Raw genomic sequence first — 25,064 nt, forward strand, 5'->3', positions numbered from 1 at the left:
GCTTTCAGAATTATTTAGTTAAACACAAGGATTATAAGTAGAAAATAACAACAACCCATACAGACCACTACAGGTGGCTAACAATTTATGAAAAAAAATTTTTTTTTTACTTCTAGTATACTTGACATACAGCTAATAAAAGCTGACCTCCATAACAATATGCAAATTGTACTGGTGGAACACCAGGAATCAAAAAAGCAGCAGAGCTAATGTCTTCACAGTGAATGGTTACCTTGAGAGATACTTAAATACACAGAGTATCTGTGGCCTTGTCCTCTCTGAAAGACTTGAGGCCTCCAAATCTACAAGCATGGTTTTAATTCCCTGCTGGTGATCTGAAACAAACAAACAAACAAGGAAAGTAGTCTAAACTCTTCTTATGTCTGTGTAGTTGTTTAAACTGCTTTCTGTATTACCTGTTCCTGCTGAATTTTACTTTCTGTCTTGAGAGATATGTTTGGCCTGGAGTTTTTGCTCTATCTGGCAGACAGACAAATTACCTAGGCTTCACATTCCACATTTTTTTTGTTGGAATTTGTTTCATGAGTGATACTTCAGTACACAGAGTACATCATGGCCTTGTCTTCTCTGACAACACTCAAGGCTTGGAAAAACAGCAAGCACTGTTTGACTCGCCACCCACCTATTCCTTGTTCTACCTAGTTGATTTTTAACCTGTCTGCCCTATCTGTAAAATGAGCTTTAAAAGCTCTTCCTATTTTACTCTGCTGTTGGAATCTTGAAGTTTACAATGACTACTCATTACTATTCAAAAACTAGCATACTGACTGGACACCCCAACCAGCGTTCCCGTTGTAAATTGAGCATATGCCAATAGAAGAAAGTACAGCCGTTGATGTACTACTGAACGGCTAGACTTTCTATTGGTATATGGTGACTGACACAGCAAAATATGGAGAAAAAAAAAGTACGTTCTCCAAAACTAAAGAATCAAAACCATACTTGATTCTCCTTGTATTTTTGCAATGTCCCTCACAATCTTGGCAGCATATGTCTCAAATGTCCAGATTTTTGCCTTATACTTTTGGTCTGTTTCTCATAAAAACTGTAGTTTTCTGGCAAGCCACTGAGGACTGATGTTATTAAATAATGAGACACCTTTCAGGTTTAGGTTTCATATTGTTCCAATAATGTACGCTAACATCTAGCAACTTTCTAAGTTTATAAGATCAATATTTAAAATCTGTCCCTAATTTTTGGTCCTTTGTCCATCCATTACGTTGGGCTTTGTCTAGACTTCTTGCATTAAGAGTATGTCAGCAAAAAAATAAACAGCAACAGAAATTCTCTTTTCTCCACTACTTCTCCTACACTGCACTGATGTACTGTGTAAGCATAGGAATGTCCCATATGCATGTGCAGTACATCAGCAAACAGGGAAGTGCGTGGTGGAACACTACACCACCGTTATAAAAAGACATTATTTATGAAAAGTAAGCAATTTCTTTCTTAAATAATGTCATTGTATAATAGTAATAACCCACTCCTGGATTTGTTATCACAGGATTTACCCGTAGTTGGCTTCATTTCATCACTCTGGCTTCACCCTCATAATCAAATCACGCCAAATTGGGGGGAGGATGCAAGTCCAGCGATACCCACACACACTCATGGGTTACTGATAAATTAGAGAATGGGTGACCTGTACATCGCCACTCTGATTGCAGAATGAACGTTTTGCAACAGTGTGTTATGTACAAGTAATGCCTGCCGAAAACGAGTCTAATGCTTCACAGCAGCATATTAAGCTGCCATGAGGCTTGCAGTGAAGGAAGTTACTGGCTGTCATTACTTTATACTCAATAAGCAACACTTTTGATGTTTAGTGAGAGTAAAATTAAAACAAACAAAAATTAAAAATAAAAAAAAAATAGAAAAGTGTGTGTGTGTGTGCGTGTGTGTGTAAGTGAGAATGAGATCCATCTATTCATTAGTTTATGAGCATTAAACAGTATATCTGCTGTTTGGTGAGTGTACAATTAAAACAAATGGATAATAAAATAAAATAGAAAATTGTGTGTGTGTTTATGTTTCTGTCTGCATGCGTGAGGGTGCTTGCGTGCATGAAAAAGGAAGTATACATGCATGGACGTGTGTGTGTGTGTGAGACACAAGTCATTTAAAATTAAGAGGTATGCATATCTCAACTTCTTAGCTCTAGAAATCCAGATAAAGTGTAAAATAATGGCAAGACAAGGCTCATAAACAGGTAAAGAGCTTAAATATTGTTCTTAATAAAATTAGAAAGTTGCTACAATTATGTTAACATGCAATTTCTGAAGGATACGAAGTCCCATACCTCTCACCTGTTCCTGATTTGCAGGGACACCCCTGATTTTTACTCAGATTTTAGCTCTGCTTCCCTTAATCCCTTACAAAACTGGTGAATTTTGGAGAAAAGGTCAAACTACACTTAAACAGCAATAAATAAGAGTTAAAGACTTTTTTTACTTCAGAAAATGTATATTACTTCACATTTTCAAATTCTGTCAATGCCTCAAGTTAAAGTACAGATAAAAGTGTCCCAGACACATTGCGTGTGGCGTCGGGCCTCAGAACACCCATGGGCGGGTGTTATTTACACAGTAACACCCACTGTGTCAGGCATTGCTGCTTGCTTAATTACTGCCTTTCTTTGTGCATTTTGCCTCTCATTGTCCATTCTCTTGATTTACTTGCTCTGTATTCATCATTTTGACTCCAGTGCCAACCAGGCAAAGCTAAGTAGTTTTAATCAAATATAGTACTTCTCTAATATTTTGAAAGAATTTACTGCAGTTTCTTAGTTTAATTGCTGCCTAAAAAGTTATTTTTTACTGAAAAGTGCAGTTCCTCTGACTGTTCTTGCTGTTGGTTTCTTTGCCTTGAAATTTCCTTTCTAAACTGTTGTCTGGCTTACTTGTGATAGCATTACCATGTGGACAACTTGTTTTTAAACTCCTTTATTAAATTATCAGTTAAGAGAGAGGCAAACATACATTAACAGAAAAGAAAACAAAGTGTAAGTTTTTTTGTCCATTTACTTAAAACATCAGTATCTTTTTCTTTGTAATTATCAGTCCACTCACATAAATTTCTGAATTCCTGCCTTCCCTTAAACCCCACCCCTCCTCCTGAATGTTATTCTGCATATATTGCTCCTACAATTTCCGTTTATTTTTATTTCATTTGCTCCTTCCCTTTTCTAAACATCCTTCTGTGATGCCCATCCACTGGCCCAGTAATCAAGGAGTCTCAATCCTCACCACTAGCACTAGTGAGGGGCATGCACATTGAGAAGGAAAACAAGTACACACACAGTAAAGTACAATTTCCCTTAAGAGCATACCGAGATCACAGTCAGACTGGGGCTGGTTTCTCCCTTTCTCTCCAGATCACCAATAAGACTCCCCACTGGCACAGCTATAGGGTACAGAAATCAGCCTAGTGCTCAAGCTAAAACCTCCAGCACCCTCTCTGTCCAACCAGTGCTTCGTGTCCCTGCCCAAGTAGCTGACACACACACTTTGAGATATGAGTTATAAATAACACATAGACACACCTGGGAAAGACTGACACAGGTTTTCCAGCTATTCCCCCTTCTCTCCAGACTATAAGGTAAAAACCACTGCCACCAACCATTAATATCAGCTATTAATAAGGCCCTTCCCAAAGGGTGACCAGTTTCACTGTGCAATATTACTGTGATCTAAATAGTAAGAGTGACCCAGGGCTAAAGCTACTGGGAGTGGTTTGGACAGCATCACTAAATACATGCAAGTACTCTAGAGCTTAAATTATCTCCGCACAAAACAGCCACAGTTGAAAGGTTTAAAAATATTTAATAATAAATAATAAAATCACAAGACAATACTTATTACTTCAACACAATGATATTACAGAGTTCAGAAATCACTAGAAAATGCTTTAAAATAATACTGTACAATAGTCGGACAAAAACAGAAAACAGCTAGTCTAATCTGGGTAAATTCCTATCTAACTCTAAGAGAAATCACAGTTCTAAATAAGTATCTTACTTACAGAGCAAAGCAAGTGCTGGTAAGTGGATGTTCTTCAGACAAAATCCAAAAATGCTCTATTTTTCACTCTGGAAAAGTCTTACATTTATAACAAAGTACTGCTGAGTCATTTCAGATTACATCATTCTTAACAGTTCTGATTTAGTTTCCCAGGATCACCAAAATTCAAAATGTACATTTCTTAGTAAGCTGCTCCTGGCCAGGAAGCCACAGCAATAAAAGATATTATACACGTAAAACCTTAGTAATTATCTCTTAAATCAAGACAGCAGAAATAATTTCCTGGCCCAGACATCCTGTCTCTGAGCTTGAGATCAAACAGTCATACAATGCTTGACTTATCAGCTTTCATCCAGCAGAGTGCACTGTGGTTACATTTCGGAAGCTCAGTACAACATATAGTTGCAGCTTGTTGTGTCTGACAGGAATGAGAACCATTACCTGCTGCCCTACAGCATACTCTCTAGCTCGAACATTCCTGTCATACCAGACCTTTTGCTGTTGTTGGGCTTCTGCCAGAGTCTCCTGGGCTAAGTCCATAAGTTCCCTGAGCCTTGTCCTGAGGTTTATGACATATGCCACAACAGACTCCTTGTGAGATTCACACTCACCTTCCCACTCATCACAAATTGAATGTAGAGGTCCCCTCACCCTATGCCCATACAACAACTCAAAGGGTGAAAAAACTGTGGATTCCCGGGGAACCTCTCTGTAAGCAAACAATAGATGGGGCAAATATTTGTCCCAATCCCTCTTAAATTGGTGTGTAAATGCTTGTAGCATGGACTTAAGTGTAGAGTTTAAGCTCTCAAGAAGACCATTAGTATGGGGATGGTAAAGGGTGGACTTTAGGTGATTCACCCCACAGTACTTCCACAGACAAGCCAGCAGGTCTGATATGAAATTGGCACCTCTGCCAGTGAGTATTTCTTTTGGGAAACCTACCCTACTAAAAATTTCTAACAAAGCATTTGCCACCTTTTCTGCCTCAATGGAGGACAAAGCCACTGCCTCAGGGTATCTTGTAGCATAATCTACTACCACTAGGATATACTTTTTCCCTGTGTAACTTGGTGTACTCAGAGCCCCACAATATCCATAGCTACCCTCTGAAATGGCTCCTCAATCACAGGCAAAGGCATCAAAAGAGCTCACACATGGTCTCCTGCCTTGCTTATATTTTGGCACTGCTCATAGGTCCTGCAATTCCCTGTTACATCTCTGGAAACTCCAGGCCAATAGAAGTTCTGCATAATACATCTCTTTGAACATTTTCTGCCCAAAAGACATGCAGAGGAAACATTATGGGCTATGGCTAGAAGTGCCAGATGGTAGGCTCTAGACACTACCAACCTGCTGTATTTTTTCACCTTCTAGCCCTACCTCAGGGGTCCATTCTCTATACAGTAACCCTTTGTCCCAGTATACAGATTCCCCCTTCCCTTGAGAAGCAGGTGCCTCACTAGCTACCTGCCTCAGGCCTTGTAATGTAACGTCCGAGAGCTGAGCCTGTCTCAACTCTTTCGTTGTAACCCTTCCCAGCTCCCTTTTCACAGGAAGTCTGGCATTCTCTGACAATGGTGATTCACTGTCAGCCTGGGTACTACTACTCACCCCTGCACTTGTAGTAACTCTGTCAAGGGACCATCAGTACCCACAAGCAGCTGTGACTCACTTTCAATCTGACTGCTACAGCATAGCTCCCTACTCAGAGTAACCACCTCACCAGTCCTGGCTGCAAGTGTGTGGTCTGTCTGGGTCTCCCCCAGGCTACCAGACCTACATGTTTGTCTCCAAGCCTGACTGCATGTTAACTGCATGGTGGTAATTTGGTATCCTTGTTGTCTCAAGACAACCTACTGTTGGCAATTTGTCTTTGATAACACAGTACTGCTGAGTCATTTTAGATTACAAAGCACAAACTGAAGCAGATAAACACAAAAGCAGAAGTAGTAGCTGGACTGAACCCACTCAAAGTAATGCAGGCTGCAAATCACCATGCAGTTGTAGAATGCAGAAGCCACTTTATTCACTTCAGAACATAAAAATCCAAGGATGAGCGCTTTCATCCAGAAAGATCTAGACTTCATCAGACAATTTTACCCCATAGTTACTTCCTTCTTATACAGTTCAAACAGGAAATTCCACCCAGTTATAAACTAATCAATTATATCATTAAAAGCACAACATTTACAGTCAATGAATTTAAAAAGCAGACAAAATATACAAACTGAAAAAGTTCATGGAACACACTACCTTAAAAAACACACTATATACAAGCACTGCTTCATAAAATGACAATGTACAATAAATATTTAAATATGTTGAATGTGTTAAAGCAATAAATATGTGTAATTAAATACTAAAAACTAGATATAGTAGAAAATGTTAAGAAAAACAAATACACTTTAACATAATAAATACTGAACATGCAAATTATTTAAAATGTTAAAATGCATAATGGATAATTTTTTTTTTATCTTTCCAATGCCTTTAGTTTTAAAATTGGGCTAATGGAAATATGCTCATTCCGGCCTGGCCAGTTCCCAGCATTCAAACTTAATTGCCAGTATAATTCTCTTTTCTCAAGTAATAGTGACCATGCACCACCCCTCATGTTGGTACTGATATTGTCTATAATAAATAATTGGAACTTATGGTGACTATAGTCCAAAACATGTTTGCTAAGATAATTAGTTTCTTTTTTTTTTCTATGAATAAATGTGGCAGATGTAATTATTGCAGTTACATTAAAGAAGGCAATTTTTTTGACATCAATATCGAAATCAGAATCAATCAGAAATACAATTGTAACTCTGAGAAAGTGATTACTGTGCCATGTGTACCACCTGTACTTGCTTTTACATAGGCAAGACTGATAGAAAGTGAAAAAATCGCATATACGAACACCTATATGACATAAAGAATAAAAAATAAACTAATTCTCTTGGCAAACATGTTTTGGAGTACAATGACCATAAGTTCTAATTTATTATTATAGACAATATCAGTACCAACATGAGGGGTGGTGCATGGTCATTATTACTCGAGAAAAGAGAATTATACTGGCAATTACGTCTGAATGCTGAGAACTGGCCAGGCCTGAATTAGCATATTTCCATTAGCCCAATTTTAAAACTAAAGGCATTGGAAGGAAAAAAAAAATGTCTACATTATGCATTTTAAATAATTTGCATGTTCGGCATTTATTATGTTAAAGTGTATTTATTTTTCTTAACATTTTCTACTATATCTAGTTTTTAGTATTTAATTACACATATTTATTGTTTTAACACATTCAACATATTTAAATATGTATTGTACATTGTCATTTTATGAAGCAGTGCTTATATATAATGTGTTTTGTAGGGTGGTGTGTTCCATGAACTTTTTCAGTTTGTATATTTTGTCTGCTTTTTAAATTCAGTGACTGTAAATATTGTGCTTTTAATTATATAATTGATTAGTTTCTAACTGGGTGGAACTTCCTATTTGAACTGTATAAGAAGGAAGTAACTATGTGGGGTAAATTGTCTGATGAAGTCTAGATCTTTCTGGACGAAAGCTCTCATCCTTGGATTTTTATGTTCTGAAATGAATACAGTGGATTCTGCATTCTACTACTGTGTGGTGATTAGCAGCCTGCATTACTTTGAGTGGGTTCAATCCAGCTACTAGTTCTGGCTTTTGTGTTTATCACTTTAGATTACATCATTCTTAACAGTTCTGATTTAGTTTCCCATGCATTCTTACATTTCTTAGTAAGCTGTACCTGTCCAGGAAGCCACAGCAATAAAAGACATTATACATGTAAAACCTTAGTAATTCTCTGTTAAATCAAAACAATAGAAATAATTTCCTGGCCCAGACATCCTGTCTACAAGCTTGAGATCAGTCATACAATGCTTGATTTAACAGCTTTTTTCCAGCAGAGTGCACTGTGGTTACATTTATGCTCAGTACAACCTATAGTTTAATCATAACATGTAGTTCTCTTTACATTTGTAAAGCAAGCCTGTGGATTACATTAATATTTACAATGACATAGAATTATTTACAAAACTCTATCTAGCTAGGCTGGCAGCCTTCACACCTTCTTCCAGTTCTTTCATCTCTTTTATAATATTCAATACCTCAAATACAGTTGGTTTAGACTTTGAGTTCCACAGTCAATTGCATTAGCAAATGCATGCAGTTCTGTGCTTAACACATTACTGTGACTGATCATGTGCCTGTAACAGCAGATGTACACATACAGACACACATCCATGCACTAGCACCACTTGGAAATGTGCTGTCCTACGGGCACAAGTCCATGGTGGAGCTGTTTCACCTCCACTGTCAGAACTCTGTGGGGACAGTTGCCCAAGCTGGTCTTCTAGATCAGCAGCTGATGCTGCACTACTAGCACATATTCCCGGGTTCACTGTCCCTCTTTTGGCAGAAATATCTTGGGATAGATAGCTGTTGCCATAATGGCTAAAAAAGAAAACCCAGGTGCAGTGTCCTGTGTGATACTGACTGTGCTGCCTCTATATACCACATCACATCTTGTGTCAGTATAAGTGGAGAGTAGGCAGTGAATATCCTGCAATCACACGTTACAGATGTTCACATAAAAAGATGTATGGTAAAATACATTACACACAACACAACCCAGCAGTCCACAGCTACTTGAAGTTTTATATACTTGGTTGTCAAGCTTATGGTCTGACAATGTGTGATGCTTTTGTGACATAGCATATATCTGCATGGAGGTAATACAAAACAAAGCTCTACTGATGTAATATACAGAGGAACATGTACCTGGCATCACTGGAGACACAACTTTTATTGGTGTGTAAAGCTACAAAAGACATAACCATGTAACAAATGTTAGTGTGTGACACACATATGAACCAAATAAAAGAATGTTCATCAAATAACTACCTGCCAGTTATGCCACTCCAGTGTACATCATAATGCAACATGTACCTACATGATACCGCTCAACCATATCGAATTCCGTGGAATTTTCCAGTTATGAAGCTAAAATAATGGAGTGCCACAAATTCCAGAGTGGCCCCTTGAAATCACAATTTTTTTTCTTTATTTAAAATTTTTATAGCTGCAGGCCCACCTCGGCTCAATCAGATCTTACATCGGATCTTACATCGGGTGTAACTGTGCAGAACTCACTAACACATACTCAGGGCACTGCAGTCAGCAGTACGTTATCACTCGACTTTTGAACCTGCTCCGTACTGAGGGCCTCCTGTTAACTGTATTGGAGTTTAGAAGTTAATATAGGATGGACTCCACTGTGTTAATTGTGAAAATGACCCCCCCACACACACACACAATACACACATAGCCTGGTAATAAAACTGTTTCTGACAAGTGTAAAATAACTAAGAGAAAAGCCACTTCTGAAAAAGAATTTTGTAGTTACATAACCACAACCCTTCCTTTTCCTAAGCCATTTATTTCCAGGCCAGTTGCCGTGGAGTTAAATATACTTCCTCTTAAACGCCAGCTATCCCATGCATTTTCTTTAAAAAAAATATATATATATATATATATATATAAAAATATCAGTATTTTGTGAAAATGTTTCAAGTATGTTGGAGTTTGACCACTGCCGCTCCCTTACTGGTTCCACTTACCTCAGTTATATGACCATTTCTAGCTTGAAGTAGTCCTGCACCTGCACATTTGCAGACAATGCCCTGTATCAGGCACATATTAAGTAAACAAGCAGAGAAATGGCTCATCCTGTCCTGAATTTTCTTTGTCATAAAGCTTTCTCAAGTAGCTGAGCTACATGCATTTTGGTCACTTATTTAAAATAAAAACAAAGAGCCCACGATCCACTTCACTGTTTTTAGTAAGAATAACAAGTGTGATACTGCACAGTGGTGTAGCAGTTGTGGTTTGCATTGTTGCCTCACAGCAAGAGGCTCTCTGGTTCAATTATTGGCTGGGGTGCCTTCTGTGCACAGTCTGCATGTCCTCCCTGTGTTCGTGTGGGTTTTCTCCCACATTACAAAGACATTTGTCTGGAGCATTTCTCCCCGGGCCTCCATTGCAGATTGGTTCACTCCAAATCAGACTTTTCCAGTCAACAAATGTTAAATGAATAAACAAATGTTAAATAAATAACTAAATTGATAGTGAGGTGAGAAAAAGCATGTATAAGAGCATTTTGTGTGAGCCCCTTGATAACATCACTTCACTAGGTCTAATCAAAGGTGAGTCTACACTTAAATGGCTGACAAGTTAACAACACATGCCTTGTGAGTAAATCGGACGTGCTAACCTTACAAGAAAAAAAAAAAAATATATATATATATATATATATATATATATATATATACACACACACACACACACACACACACATATATATATATATATATATATATATATATATATATATATATTATATATATATATACATACACACACAGACATCTGCGGTGGTGCAGCGGTAGTGTTGTTGCCTCACAGCAAGAGGCTCTCCCGTTCCATTCTCGGCTTGGGTTGGGAGTGCCTTCTGTGTGGAGTCTGCATGTCCTCCCTGCGGTCGAGTGGGCGTTCGAAAGACATGCGTTGAATGGGTGTGCCTTCGTTGAAGGTTGGGCGTCGGGCTGGCAACTCGGCACCATAAAAACCAACTGCCAATCATTAGCAGACCGGAGTTCCACTGTGGCAACCCCTAACTGGGAAAAGCCGAAAGACAAACAACAACATATACATACACATACACAAACTTTTGGCTTAGAGCATCTGGAAATGCATGAAAGTCAGCTAAAAGAATGATTACATGTGAGGTGGCCATTGTGAAACAAGAGGCATAGTGAATGTTATTTCAGAAGACATACATCACTAGTTACAGGGAAAATCAAAAATAAAAAATGCTTGATAAATGGAAGAAAACTTTACAGCCTAAAAAAAATGATCAGCTCCAAAAGAGTACAGCTGAAGGTTTTCTTAGTAAGAGTATATCTAAAGCCAATAAATTTTCACCAAAGACGGTAGCCTAAACTTTGACCACAATGTGTCTACTGTGGTAAGGAAGGCATTCTACATTGCACACCTCATTAGCAAAGGCACTGCCTCAAGAGTGAAAGAGGTTATATCACCACTGTACTTCATTCTCATCAGGCCAATAATTGTGTACAATGCTCCCTTTGGTCATGTACCTTACCAGGCACCTGCAGCAAGTTGAGAGACCTAATAGATTTCTAACTAAGAAAATTCAGGGTCTCCAGTACATGTCATACACTGACAGACTAAAGTCACTGTCACTTTACTCAGTAGCATACAGACTGCTTAGAGGAGACTTGTGCCTGGCCTACAGAGCAATCTCAGAGCCAAACTTAATGGAAATGCTGGACATCTGCAAGTCAAATGGGACAAGGGTCACCCACTCCAGGGACCTTAACCTGGCCTGAGATATAAGTAGGACCTGTTGGGGAGACAGACATGTCACTCAGAGACTGCCACTCCTCTGGAATAGGCTACCAATTCACATCAAATAAAGCCCCTCTATGACCCTGTTTAAGTGTAGTCTGGATGACTGGATGGGAAACCATAAATCCCTGTCGGAAATTTCACCCATGACCCTCCTAGATATGGACAGTTGGTGCTAACTAAAATCTTGAGCTTAGGCAAGATTCTTTATATTGGGTTTCTCTAGTCTTATATTGGGTACACACGGCTGGGCTTATAAAGACCTTCGGGTCAACAGCTCAGTAACCACCTATGAACCTATAATATCAACATTCCTTCAGAGAACTGTTATGGCTGCCCAAAGCATTGACCATGCCTGCAATATCATTTCAAACCTTGTCCCTCCAGACCATGTCATCTGTTCTTTCCATCAAATGTCTGTCATGCTCTTGCAGGGCAGTGATAATTATTTCATTGAAGGAGTTCTCCTTCCCGGAGCATGATGGACTCATCTAGAACACATAAATGTGTGCATGTCAAGAGTATGAAAACTATTTGTGCTACTTTAAACCAGTTATTTGTAGGATATCAAATATGAAGGCACAGTATATGCTTTGTAATGCCACATCATGGTTACATCCACTGCATGTTGTACTTAGAGAGGACTCCGTCACTGTAGCAATATGGATGCCATGTAGAGGCTCTAAAACACACATGGCATGATAAACACTACTCAAAGAATGAGACTCATGTATAAGCACATAGCTGTACATGAGTAACAAACCATCATACATGCAGCAAATATGGGTTTTAATACATCATGCTGTGGCATCCAACAACCTCTAAGCACTTCAACTAAACTGTCACCGCAGGTTTACTCTGCTGCCGCAGATATATTTTTTGAGGAATGGTCACACACCATTTACCTATGCAAGTAGTAGGGTTATCAGCTCAGACGATCACTACCATGTTATACAGCAAGGAAAGACATAGCAAGTAAAAGACCTGCAATATATGATTACAACAGGATAAATATGCACACGCAATGACAAGCTTGTAAAATCAGACAGCCATCCATGTGGATGGATGTAACACATCAGCATACAAGCTGCAGATGTGGGGTTCATATTGTAGACTGTGAAAATCACACAATCAATGTCTGTCAAGTAATCCACTGCATTAGCTGCACCACTATGCTTCATATACATCTTCTGAGGAAGGTATACAAGCCTGATATCTATAACAGTAATAAAACTGTTATCAGCAACAATGAAATAATTTGCAAATAATACACATGCAATATATAAGCAAAAACATATGCACGCACAATAAAATGGTCAACATGTTTACATAACTGAAATAACAAAATATGTGTTAATGTATAGTGGCAGAACACTACTTTAGAAAATGTGGACATATTGCAGATGTCTGCAACTTGTACTAAGCCTTCATGCCATCATGATATATAAACAGACAAAGAATAGCAGTATATTGCAGTACACAGCCTTTGCAATTGACTTTCCAACACTACCCAAGAAGGAAACATAAATACAGAGCCACTGCTAGGAATTTTGGCACCCTGTGCCATTCTCCAATTTGGTCCCTCCTTTAACTTCAAGTTGAGGAGCTCTTTCTTTTCTTTGAAACTGTAGCAAACAGCATTCTGCATTTATAAGCAGCAGCATCCTACAATTTAAACCACACAGTAAGTGCTTTAGTCCTGACCACAAATGTAATAATGGCATTCGGAATGTCACTAATGCTCTAAAGACTGATTGGTATCTGCCAACTACACCCCTTAACACTGCATGTGAGGCAGCTGCCCCCTTCACCTCAACCTAGCTACGTAGTATCACTTAACTGTTATACATAATGCTTTAACTTTAAGAAGCAGATTCTGTCCGATTCTGAAGCAATCTGAATAAATTTAATGAGCATTATGAATATGTGCAATACACTAGCAAGTACTTTAGGACTGCCAAGAGATATACCTCTGGAAAGTGAACTATTTCTAAAGAAAGCCTAGGAAGGAATAATGCTAGCAGATGGCTTAAGTCATCTCTTCATTAGCACAGTACATTTCTGAAGTGCATCAGCACGCACCAGTGGTTTATATTAGGGGAAATTGACAATGTAAGTCAAGCTACACAGTATATCAGTGAAGTGTCAGCATAAACACTGCCATTCCTTCGACTGTGTCACATTTAAAAAGTTGTGGAGTGTTTTATTTCATTCCACTTCTATCTGGGAAATGAGTAACACCTCAGTGAGGAGCTGTCATTTTAGAATTTTTTCATCACTTACTTGTGAGAATGTCAACAGAGAAGGGACTGAGCTGCATCCGTGCCCCCAAATGCACAGATCAGGGGACTCTACAGCTTCTTCATGTGTATACTACACATGACGGCAGGATGCAAGCTTGGCAGCAGACCTTTGTAATAATCAATGTACGGAACACCATCACAAAAGTGCTTCTAAGATGGACAAGATTTACTGGACAGGTGTGCATGTCTATCACATATATAATGATCTTCACTGCGGGGCACCGCAGTTACTATGCGACAAGACTATGAAGATCTGCAGGACCCTGCTGGATTCCTACATATGTGACATGTTCCACACCTTAACACCTTCTCACCCTAAGTATTAGCTTAGCGAGTGAGAAATTCTGTAACTCTTTTGACACTTTCTTAGTAGTATATGCGCTTTCCACCTGCAATTAAAAGGTAAATTGTGCATGTGCTGCTCTTTAGAATAACTGGTGCTATGCAGGGGTCTGTGTACATGAATTAGGCTGATACATTGACTCAGTGTAATACATCTGTGTATGGAAATGCAGCTAAGGTTGTCATTCAAGTAAGCATCCCAATGTACTTTCTTGCAGTGTATCCTCAAGAAGAGAAAACCACTACTTTGTCTGTATGCTCCACGTGTAGGCTGCAAATGATTCAGCATTCTGCAGACATCCTGAGTACTGCGAGAAGAATATATATCTACCCATAAATGACATCATATAAACGCACATAAAATAGCTAAATATATACAATTATACATACACATAAGCGCTCACACACACACACACACACACACACACACACACACACACACACACACACACACACACACACACACACACACACACATTAATTATGTACATATTTTTTATTCTTAGATTCATAGGTTTATACTAGGTTTACAACCATCAAGGTTTTTACAAGCCTAGCAGTGCAATCCAACCCAGTTTTGTCCCAGAGTTTCTTGGATGTGTATGTGGTGGTGTATGTTAGTAAAGAGATAGCTAAGGTTTATATGGGGGTATGTTAATTGGGGATTAATGTACTTACTGCTGACGTCTGTCTATCACAGACAAGGAGGCCAGACCAGATGTGAATTTGCAATTTCTCATCCAATGATCAAGGTTTATTCTGAAAAGGGTCAGGGTGAATTCTGCTTCATGTAAATAGGGAGCTTATTCCGTAGCCCAAGGATCCTCTGAGACACATATTGGTCTCTCCAGTATGTTTTATTTATGTCGCAGACAAAGGTCAGGTTCTTTGTTTTTTAGTGTTTCTGGTGTTCTTTGTTTTGTGGATGTGCAACAGATCCATTAGAGCAGGAACTGAAGATGCCTTATATGCTAGGCATAGATAGTCTCCTACAGATTACTAAGGAGGCAAAGTACAGAGATAGGGCCTTATGGCGATCTGTGTAGGACAGGGCATTCATACAGTGGATTCTCCTTGTGAGGGACCCTTGAGGGTGTTCCATCTGTTTCAACTGCCTGCTTAGATACATACCAAAGGGAGCACTGTAGTCAATATTGCATCTGGGCCGAGTAGGGTGGTACTATAATTTCCTTTGACCTGGATACCATACTCTTGCTTATGTGTTTAGCGACATAGAATGATTTTGTTACAATCCTGGCTAAGTGCTGATTAAAGGCCAGATAGAAAGAGAGGGAGGAGAAGAGAGAGATATTCCTTTCCCTTTGTTATGTACTTTACAATACCTATGCCTCTTAGGGATACTTCGTCAATTATCAAAGTATACACACCACTATTACCAGATAAATCTGTGTAAGGGAAAACTACATGACATGAATAAATTGGCTCAACACGTAGGGCTTCAGTCCTTTATCTTTAACATTAACCCTGTGGGTTCAATGACCAGGAGCTGTGGTTTTTGTCAATTATCGTGGTGGTATAACAGAAGGCAATAGCTGAGGACAGCCATCTAGAAATACTATGTTTTGACACAAGTTCCTTTCTTTGTCCCATCATAAGAAATAAACGGTTAATTCACTTTTTTAAAGGGCTTACGTCTGTGAAGATAAAACCTGACCTGCCTATGCACATCCAAAGTATGTAGAATCTTTTCTTCCCAGTTCTTAGGATCGAACTGGAAAGAACATTGGGACATAGATGACCTGACTCAAAGCAAACACTGAAACCAGTTTGGGCATGAAAGAGGGATTTGATCTTAATGAGACTCTGTCCCTGTCAAAAATCAGATAGGGCTCACCCACTATGAGAGCTTGTAATGAACATATTCTTGTAAATGTTAGAGCAATGGAAAGTACAGATTTTCATGTAATGAACATTAAATTTGCCTGATGCGGAAGGTTCAGTGGAGACACAGATAACTTATCCTGCACAAACATATCCCAAGAAGCAGCAACTTATTTTGGAGTTCTCAGGTGTAAAACTCTGTTCAGAAATTATTTTACTAAAAACAGAAATGAAAGAGGAGGATCCATGGGCAGGTATGCTGAAATGGCCACAAGACATACCTTGACAGAGGAATAAGAGGTCAGAGGATAGGAAATCACACAAACATTTCAGCACCTGTGGCACATAATCCCTCATAGAACCCTGGTTACTGGCTAGGCACAAAGCAGAAAATCTTTTACACTTGCAATATAAGATTTCCTAGTTGTAGCTTTTCTTGTCGTACTAAGTACCTGTTGTACATCCTCATAAAAGAGGTGCCTAAATGGTATCAAAATTGAATAACCCAGGCAGTCACTTGCATCAAACTCCCCTTGTCTTGTGTGAGTAGGTCCAGTCTGTGAGGAAGCTTGTGGCAAGTGAACCAATGTTGCCTAGGCCAGAAGGGAGACACCACAATTATTTTGGTGAGTCATTCTAAATCTTTAGAATTACCCTGTATATATCAATGGGAAGGATGGAAAGGCATAAAGGGCCATTCCTGACAAGGAAAAGAAAATGCATCTGTTTTCCAGGATTGTTTGCATGGAGTTATTGTGCAGAATTTGTTCAGTTATCTATTTTGAAAGAAGGTAAACAGATCTATTTGAGGTGTTCCCCACAACTGGATCAATTCCTGCAGCCCTCCCCTCATTCAATTTCCATTTGGGAGGGTCTGTCTGCATTCTGCTCAGCTTGTCTGCCACTACAGTTTGCTCTGACAGAATGCTTACAATGTTAAGGAATGATGTATTGCTATCTCCCAAGCCATCATAGCCAGTGTGCACACAGGATAAGACCTGGTGTCCCCCTGTTTGTTAATGTAACACACAGCAGCAGTGTTGTCTGTAATTACCTCTAAAGGTCCAGAAGAACCCCAGGTAATGACAGAATTCAAGACATGAGTCACAGCCATCTCTTTGATATTATGTGCTTTGGTCTGTCTGAAGACTTCTTTAGGCCTTGCACTTTCCCCCATAGAAACTGCCCCAAAGCAAAATCTGAAGCATCTGTGATTACAGACTAGCATGACATGTGAGAATTAACGAGTATAGCTGGATGTGCTCCTGATATCTCCACCAGTCCAGTTCATTTTTGACACAGCCCAAAACTAGAATCTTAAATTCTAGCTGATGCAAAAGCATTCATGTATTTTTTTAGAAACCACAGAATTTTTCTCACATGTAACCTTGTGAAAGGTATTATGAGAATCATAGAAACCACAAACCCTAGGATCCTGAGAAATTCTACTGCAAAAGTTTGAGACTTGACAGGAAATGATCAGGAAAGTTTCCAGATAAAAATAAATTTCTTCAGTGTCAAAAATCATTTTGCCAAGAGGTTCCTGGAAGGCAACCCAGAAAGACAATCTTGGGTGAAGGAATCAAGAAGGATTTCTGAAAAGATATCTGGAACCCCAAATAAATCAGAAGAAATTAAACCCATTCTGAAGACTACAGAAATCTAGAAAAAGACTCTGCAAAGATAAGTTGCCTAAATAAGAAAATATCAGAAAGTCATGCAGTCTATAATGAACTATGACTGGCACTAGCCACTCTGTAAACACCCTGGAAGCTGTAGATAACACAAGGAGTAATGCAGAGAACTGATAATGTGACACAGACACACAGAATCAGACACTTGATGATGCCAGTGCCCACTGGAATGTGATAAAAAGCATTTTTTAGATAAAGAAGTTATCTTACCATAACATTCCATCTGTGCTGTCGATCTTCACCAATCCTTGATGGTGGGTTTGGTTCCAAACCTCAGAACCGAGTCAGCCGTTTACTTCAAGTCGCGCTCTCCAAACTCTCAAGCCAGGCTCTACCCATGATGCTCCTCTCAGAGGTTACCTCAGATCAAGTTTGCCAAGAAGTGGCAGTCAGATGTGAAAGGTCATGGTTACATGATAGTCAGATTAACAGAGGCCAAATGAGTCCTTAAAAGGAAACTAGCTAAACACTAAATTCAGTCTACTAAGAGTCTGAGGATGGGGGAAGGAGGGTGAGGATGTCAAGGATTGGTGAAGATAGATAATACAGATGGAACATTATGGTAAGACATAACTTCTTTTTCTGATGATGTCAGTCTACACCCAATCCTTGACAGTGGGACAGAGCCCCAGCTACTTTAGCCTCGGGAGGTATCATGGAAGAATATTCCTAAGCACCATAGAGCCAAAGGATGCTTGTCCCTTTGAGACCTGATCCAATTTGTAATGAGTGGTAAAGGCATGATGAGAAGACCAAGTGGCTGCTGCACAAATGTCATCAAAAGAAGCTCTGGCATGAAAGACCGCAGACATAGCTACTGCTCTTGGAGAATGGGCTTGAACTGTTTTTGGGAGCTAGAGACCTTTAGAATGATAAATGAATGTGATGCAGTCTCTAAGCCATTTGTCCAAGGTAACTTCAGAAACTGGATTACCTAGATGGAGTGAAGAAAATGCCTCAAAAAGTTGGTTTGATTTTCTAAAATTTTTAGTCCTGTGAAGATAAAAATGTAGTGGTCTGTGCACATCAAGCAAGTGGAAAGCATATTCTCCCTTGTTTGAAAAAGTTGGGAAAAAGACTGATAATTGTAGTCTGATTAATATTAGTCTCGTAGGCAACCTTGGGCAGAAAGGATGGATTAGTTCAAAGCGCAACTCTATCCTTATGAAAAATTAAGTATGGGGGTTTGCACAATAGGGCCTGAAGTTCCTAGACTCTTCTGGCAGAAGTGATAGCCACCAAAAATAAGGTTTTCCAAGACATATGTTTTAAGTCACAAGTTTCTGATGGTTCAAAGGGGCTCATAGTCAGGGCCTCAAGAACTACAGTTAGATGCCAAGGGGGAAGAGGTTCTTTGAATGGATGCCTTAGCATTAGGAGACCATTAGGAATGCTTTACACCGTTTGTGTGACATTAGAGAGAGAACATCCAAGCCCTATATGAAAGTTTGAAATTGCCTCTAGGTGCATTTTAATTGTTGATGCAGAGGAACCAGACTGGTAAAGTGAAGCCAGAAAATCTACACTTTGTAGATAGGACTGGAATAAGGGTCTATTGCATTATCCAGAGTCCATCTAGCAAATTTCTCCCATTTACTTTGGTATAATTTCCTTCTAAATGACTTGTGATGAGCAAAAATAATTTGTCGGACAGGTGAAGAAAGAGAAGGATGCCTGGCAATCACGGGAACTGGAGAAGCCATGCAGTGAGCTTGAGGTTTTGGAGATTTGGATGCACCATGCCCTCCGGGTGAGACGGGAGACCTTGAGCTGGGTCCATAATCCATGGTTTTTGAATTAAATGAGGCCACAGGAAGGGAAACCAAACTTGTCAAGGCCAGAAGGTGGCAATGAGGATTATTGAATTTTCCATCCTTTTGGCTTTCTTCAGGAACTATGAAATGAGAGGAATTGGGGGAAAGGCAAAGAACATACTGGGAGGCCAGTTGTGGAGAACAGTGTCTCTGGGTGACTCCCCCTGAAGGGGGATTATGAAAAAGTAACTTCTGCACTTGCTGTTTAGAGGAGATGCAAAGAGATCACAGCAAGGTTGGCGCCAGTGGTGAAAAATGTTGTTCGCCACTGCTGGACTGAGAGACCACTCGTGAGGCAAGAGAAAAGTTCGACTAAATCTGTCCGCTATCACGTTGGAGTTCCCCCGGAATGTGCATTGCTGCGAGAAAGCAGTTGGAAGAAATTGCCCATTGCCAAACTCTGAGTGCTTCTCGACACAGTGGGCAAGATTTGATTCCCCCTTGTTTATGTACTACTGATATGTTGCCCATCTGAATCACTACTGTTCCTAAAGGGAGGACATCTTGGAATGCTTGCAATGCTAACAGCACTGCCCTCGTCTCTAGTATACTGATGTGCAAGTTGGTCTCCAGTTGGGACCATGTGCCTGGGAATGTCCCTCCCAGATAATGCCCCCCCCCACCCTGTCTGGGAAGCATCCGTAGTCACTATGTCTTGGGGCTGGGAAGAATGAAAGGATGATCCAAGAGAATGTGGATGGAGGGTAGCCACCACAACAAGTCGCATTTGCAGAGACTGGTAATCAGAATTGGCCGAGACTTTGGTTGGTGCATGCAAGACTATTGGGGTGCTAGTAGTCATTGCAATATCTGCATGTGGTATCTCCCCAGGGGAACTAGAGTGACTACTGCTGCCATGAAGCCTAATGTTTGAAGAACTAATTTTGCTGGGACCTTGCTGTTGTATAGTAATTGACTGACCTGGGATCTTATACACTGTAGCCTTTCTGGAGGGAGAGGTGCAATTCCTGAGACAGTATCTAAGTGAGCTCCAATGAAATCCAGCTGTTGAGCGGGTTGAAGTGTGGACTTTTTGAAATTTATAGTTATTCCTACAGATGTACAGAGATACATGGTGTAATCTCTTGCCCATTCTAACTGATGCCTGGTGGCAGTGTTGAGGAGCCAGTCGTCGAGGTATAAAAATACTCAAAATTCTTGCAGTCTTAGATGAGCTGCTATCACTGCCATGCATTTGGTGAACACCCTGGGGGCTGTGGTGAGTCCAAAAGGCAGCGCTCCGAAATAGAAATGACTGGCTCCTAGCCATAAGCGCAAAAACCTCCTGGAGCTCTTTTCCATTTTTATGTGGTAATAACCATCTTGGAGGTCGATAGAGCACATCCACTCATCTTTTTCCAAGAATGGAAGTATTGACTGAAATGTGACCATCCAGAATTTGGTTTGTTGAACTGCCTTGTTGAATTGGTCAAGATCCAAGATGGGTCTCCAGTCCCCTGTTTTCTTGGGCACTAAAAATAATCTCGAGTAACATCTAGATCCTTTCTGGTATGGTGGGACTTTCTGGATGACTCTTTTGCTTAGCAGTCTTTGAATTTCTGGAACTGCTGCTTCCCTGAGACTAGGTGGCATGTCCGAGAGTTTTTTCTGGGGTTTTGGGGGTTGTGATAGAGGAATTTTGTAACCTCTGGATATAATTCCCTGCACCCATTTGTCGGTAGTTAACATTTGCCATGCGGATTGGTGCAGAGAAAGCCATCCCCTGTCTGCTTCCAGAGGTGGGCAATTGGGCCCCTATTCAGGGGTGGTAGGAAGCACCAGAGATGGTCTCTCTGGATCCCTGATTTTGCGGTCCATTTCTGCCTCTAGGACGGCATCTTCCATTGTTTCCCCCCCTGTCCCAGGAGAAGTCTTTGACTCATGAATCCTGGAAAGGCCCTTTGGATTTTTTAAACCATAGTCTCCCACTCCTCTGGTTCCTACAGTACGGCCTCTGAGGAGTGGAGAGATGTATACCAATGGCAGAAAGGGTCTTACCATCCTTTTCACATCTGGCTAGGGTGTATTTTACCTTGGGATCAAAAAAGGAAGATCTGTCAAACGGAGCATTGACGAATGATGCTTTAAATGGCTTCGCAAAGTTGCACAAGCACATCCAGGAATGCCATCTGATGGCTATGCCTGAACCCGCTGCCCTAGTCATCCCTTCAGCTGCATGGGCAACAATCCTCAGTGAGTTAGAAATTGCTTCTAGGGTTGCGAGCTGAGAAGTAACTTTATCCCGTACCCCTTCAGCCACTGCTCCTTCAAAGATATCCAAGAGTTCCTTGATCAGATCCCACTGTAGTCCTGTAAAGTGCGCCATATAATTCAAAGACCTCAGAGCGAAGGTAGTTGCGGCATAAACATGCTTGCCAAATCTATCCAAAGTCCTAGACTCCTTGTTAGGCAAGTTCCTTTCTGGTGGCTGCCACTACCACCATGACATCAATGGGAATTCCTTTGGCCCAATGCGGTTCCTCCTTAGGGGCTGATATTTGATCCAGTCTCTTGGCAATTAGCTCTTTGGCATCGGGCATTTTCCATGCCCACTGAGCAATCAGTTTAATGAGATCATCAGCAGATGGAGAAATCCAAGAAGTAAAGGATTGGGCATGAAAAGCCTCCATGTATACAGATTTTTCTGAGGAAGGTTGGGAGGAGGACCAGCCACCCCTCTCTTTCAGAATTTCTAGGATGTCCCCAATGGAAATATCATCGGGGAGTCAAAATCAGTATCTTCAGTGAAAGACTCTTCTGGAGAGTCTAAGTGCTTCCTCTTGCACTTTCTTTTTGCAGAGACATCCTCTGGGGGATCATCTGGGGAAGTATCCGAAGAGGAGACTACTAAAGCAGGTGTTACCTGAGGCTTTTGTGCCCTCTCTCCTGAGCATGAGACTGATGGTAGTTCACATTGAGGAGGTACAGAAATCTGTCCCAACAGGGATGGCAAGGACTGTGAGTCTCCAATAGACAAGGCCTTCTCCATAATCCAGAAGGCTGGCTCCCCCATAGAGGGATGGGATCCCGGAACCGAAATAGACTCCCTTCGGAACTAGGGTCTGACTTCACAATGAGGAGGCAGCCCCCAGAACAGAAGTCTGGATCGACTTTACAAAGGCCGAGGCACCGGGAGACATGGATGGCTCAGGAAAAGCCGAAAAGGTGCCATGCGTCTCGGACCCGACCAGAGAGTCTCGACCCCAGGAGATCTCCGGTGTCGAAAACTCAAAGGAACTCAAGGCAGTTCTAGGAACTGGAGATGAAGAAGCTACCAGAACTGAGACAGTCGAAGCTGGGAGTGTCAGAATCTAGGGCTCCAAAGACTCAGCAGAGTTGGGGGAGAAGGATATGGGGGTGTCACAGGATGACTGGTTCTGATGCCAGTGTGGCTCGGAACAGAGGACAATCCCCTTGTCACCAGCAGCTGATCCACCAGTCTCATAATATCTGCCTCTAAGAGACTCTTAGCAGATTGAACAAATGCACTGGAAGGAGATTTAGGGGGGGGGTCTCACTTCCACAAAGGGACTGTCTTTAGAAGGGTCTATAGATGGAGAATAGGATGTTCTTGGGAGCACAGGCAGCCCTAATTGCTTCGGTACCGATGCATCAGTAGATGCGGAAGAAGTGGCTGTCTGCTTCAAAGCCAGTTTAGAATTAGTTCCAGATAAACTCTTTGCTGCCAATGAACTCTTTGGTACCGAGGTAAGTTTAGCCATTTTTCGTGATGGTTTTGTGGACCTTGGAACAGAGGAAGGCCTTTATTTAGAAGCAGGTGATGATGATGAGGAGCAAGTGCTTGCTTCGTTCCTGGACTCAGAAATGGCCACATCAAATCCAGATTTAAGGAGTCTTTTCAAAATTAACTTATTTTTCCTTTCAGTTAAAGTTCGGGTTGAAAACATGTGACAAATGCAACAGTTTTCTTGGAGATGGATCTTACCAAGGGGTATATATCAGAAACACAAACGCTTATTTTATCAAATCCCAAACGTCGACCTGTCCTCATCGAACCGCAAAAACAGCGAACGACCTAAACTGAGAAATTCAAAACATCGAACTATCATACTTGTCCCACGCCACCGCCCGCTACATACTACCTACACAAACAAACTAAATAAACCACATACATACACTAACCAAATCCCTACATCTAACCCTAAACTAAACCCTGCTTCTAACCCTACACTAAATCTTACATATACCACCAAGTATGCACTTAACTTAACCCGCACCCTAACCTTGAGGTCCGTAACTATCACACACTTACCTTAAAAAGCTAAACCCAAACAAACTAAATAATTAACACACATACACTTAACAAAACTTTACACTAAATCTAACATACATTACCATCCATGCACTTACCTTAACCCACACTCTAACCCTAAGGTTCGTAACTATCGCACACTTACCTTATGGAGCTATACCACAGAAGGCCAACCATGACAAGTTGACGTTTCCAGTTTCACTCTTCTGGATGTTCGATGATTTTGCGTTTCGATAAGGACGGGTCGACGTTTAGGGTTTCGATAAGGTAAGCGTTCGACTTACTAATAGGGAACTCTTACCAAGACAGTAAACACAGAGTATGGCAGTGTGAGTTAGGCATTTTGCCCTCATATTTTTTACACCTCTTAAACCTGGATGTGCCTTTAAAGGATTTAGTAGGAGAAGTTGTTTCCTGTTGTTGCTGTTTAGCCATAATAACAGACAGAAACTGTCACCCCATCACGCAACAGAACAGAGTGAGAGGAATAGAAATACAAAAATTTTTTTTTTTTTTGTTGGATAGTTTGAGAAATACCAACGATGGTATCTAAGAATACCTTAAAAGGTAAATAAAGAAGAGGAAGGGGTACCAATGATGGTACTTGACAGTCAACCAATGGTAGGAGTAAAGAAGAAAGAAGAATAAAGCTTCAGTAAGTAAGAGAAGAGCGGGAAGATAATACATAAAGCTATAAAAGGATTAGAAAAAATTGGATTTTTCAAAGAATGGAAGTCTATAATTGAGACAATGCTCACAAAATAGGCCATGGCTCAAAAGAAGGAAATTAACACGTCTGGTCTGCAAATTGGCAAACAAGATCTGAGATGATCTCTGAGAAGAGCATCATGGGTAGAGCCTGGCTCAAGAATTTGGAGACGGCAAGCTGAAGTAAACGGCCGACTCAGTTCCGAGGTTAAGAACTGAACCCACTGTCAAGAATTGTGTGAAGACTGACAACATCAGATCTAATGTTACCATAAAACTCCCGTGAGAGATGAGAGGACTCTGAAGGATCTTGAATCATGGTACTTTTACATATATGTAGACTTAGAAAGAATATATCTAGAACTGGTCTCTATGAGAGCTCTTTCTTTGGCACCAGAAACAATCTAGAATAGAAGCCTTTACCCCTTTGATCTAAAAGCACTGGTTCCATTACTCCTAGAGTTTACAGGTGATGAAAGTGTTGAGGAAAAAATGGTGTCTGATTTGGAGGATGGGACAGAATCCCGTTGAAAGGGGGTATTTGTATCCAGTGTTAACTGTAACCCTCCTGTACAACTTTTAACAACCAAGGG

The 25,064-nt window shown here is 40.5% G+C and overlaps 1 protein-coding gene across 3 annotated transcripts in view; it reads right to left on the minus strand.

Moving 5' to 3' along the window:
* RHBDD1 (rhomboid domain containing 1) overlaps nt 1-25,064 on the minus strand; it is a 1,445,444-nt gene that overhangs the window by 565,319 nt on the left and 855,061 nt on the right. The gene's annotated exons all lie outside the window — the stretch shown is intronic.

Source organism: Protopterus annectens, chromosome 4.part1 (assembly GCF_019279795.1).
Source record: "Protopterus annectens isolate FY-2018-M chromosome 4.part1, PAN1.0, whole genome shotgun sequence".
Taxonomy (NCBI): Eukaryota; Metazoa; Chordata; order Ceratodontiformes; family Protopteridae; genus Protopterus; species Protopterus annectens.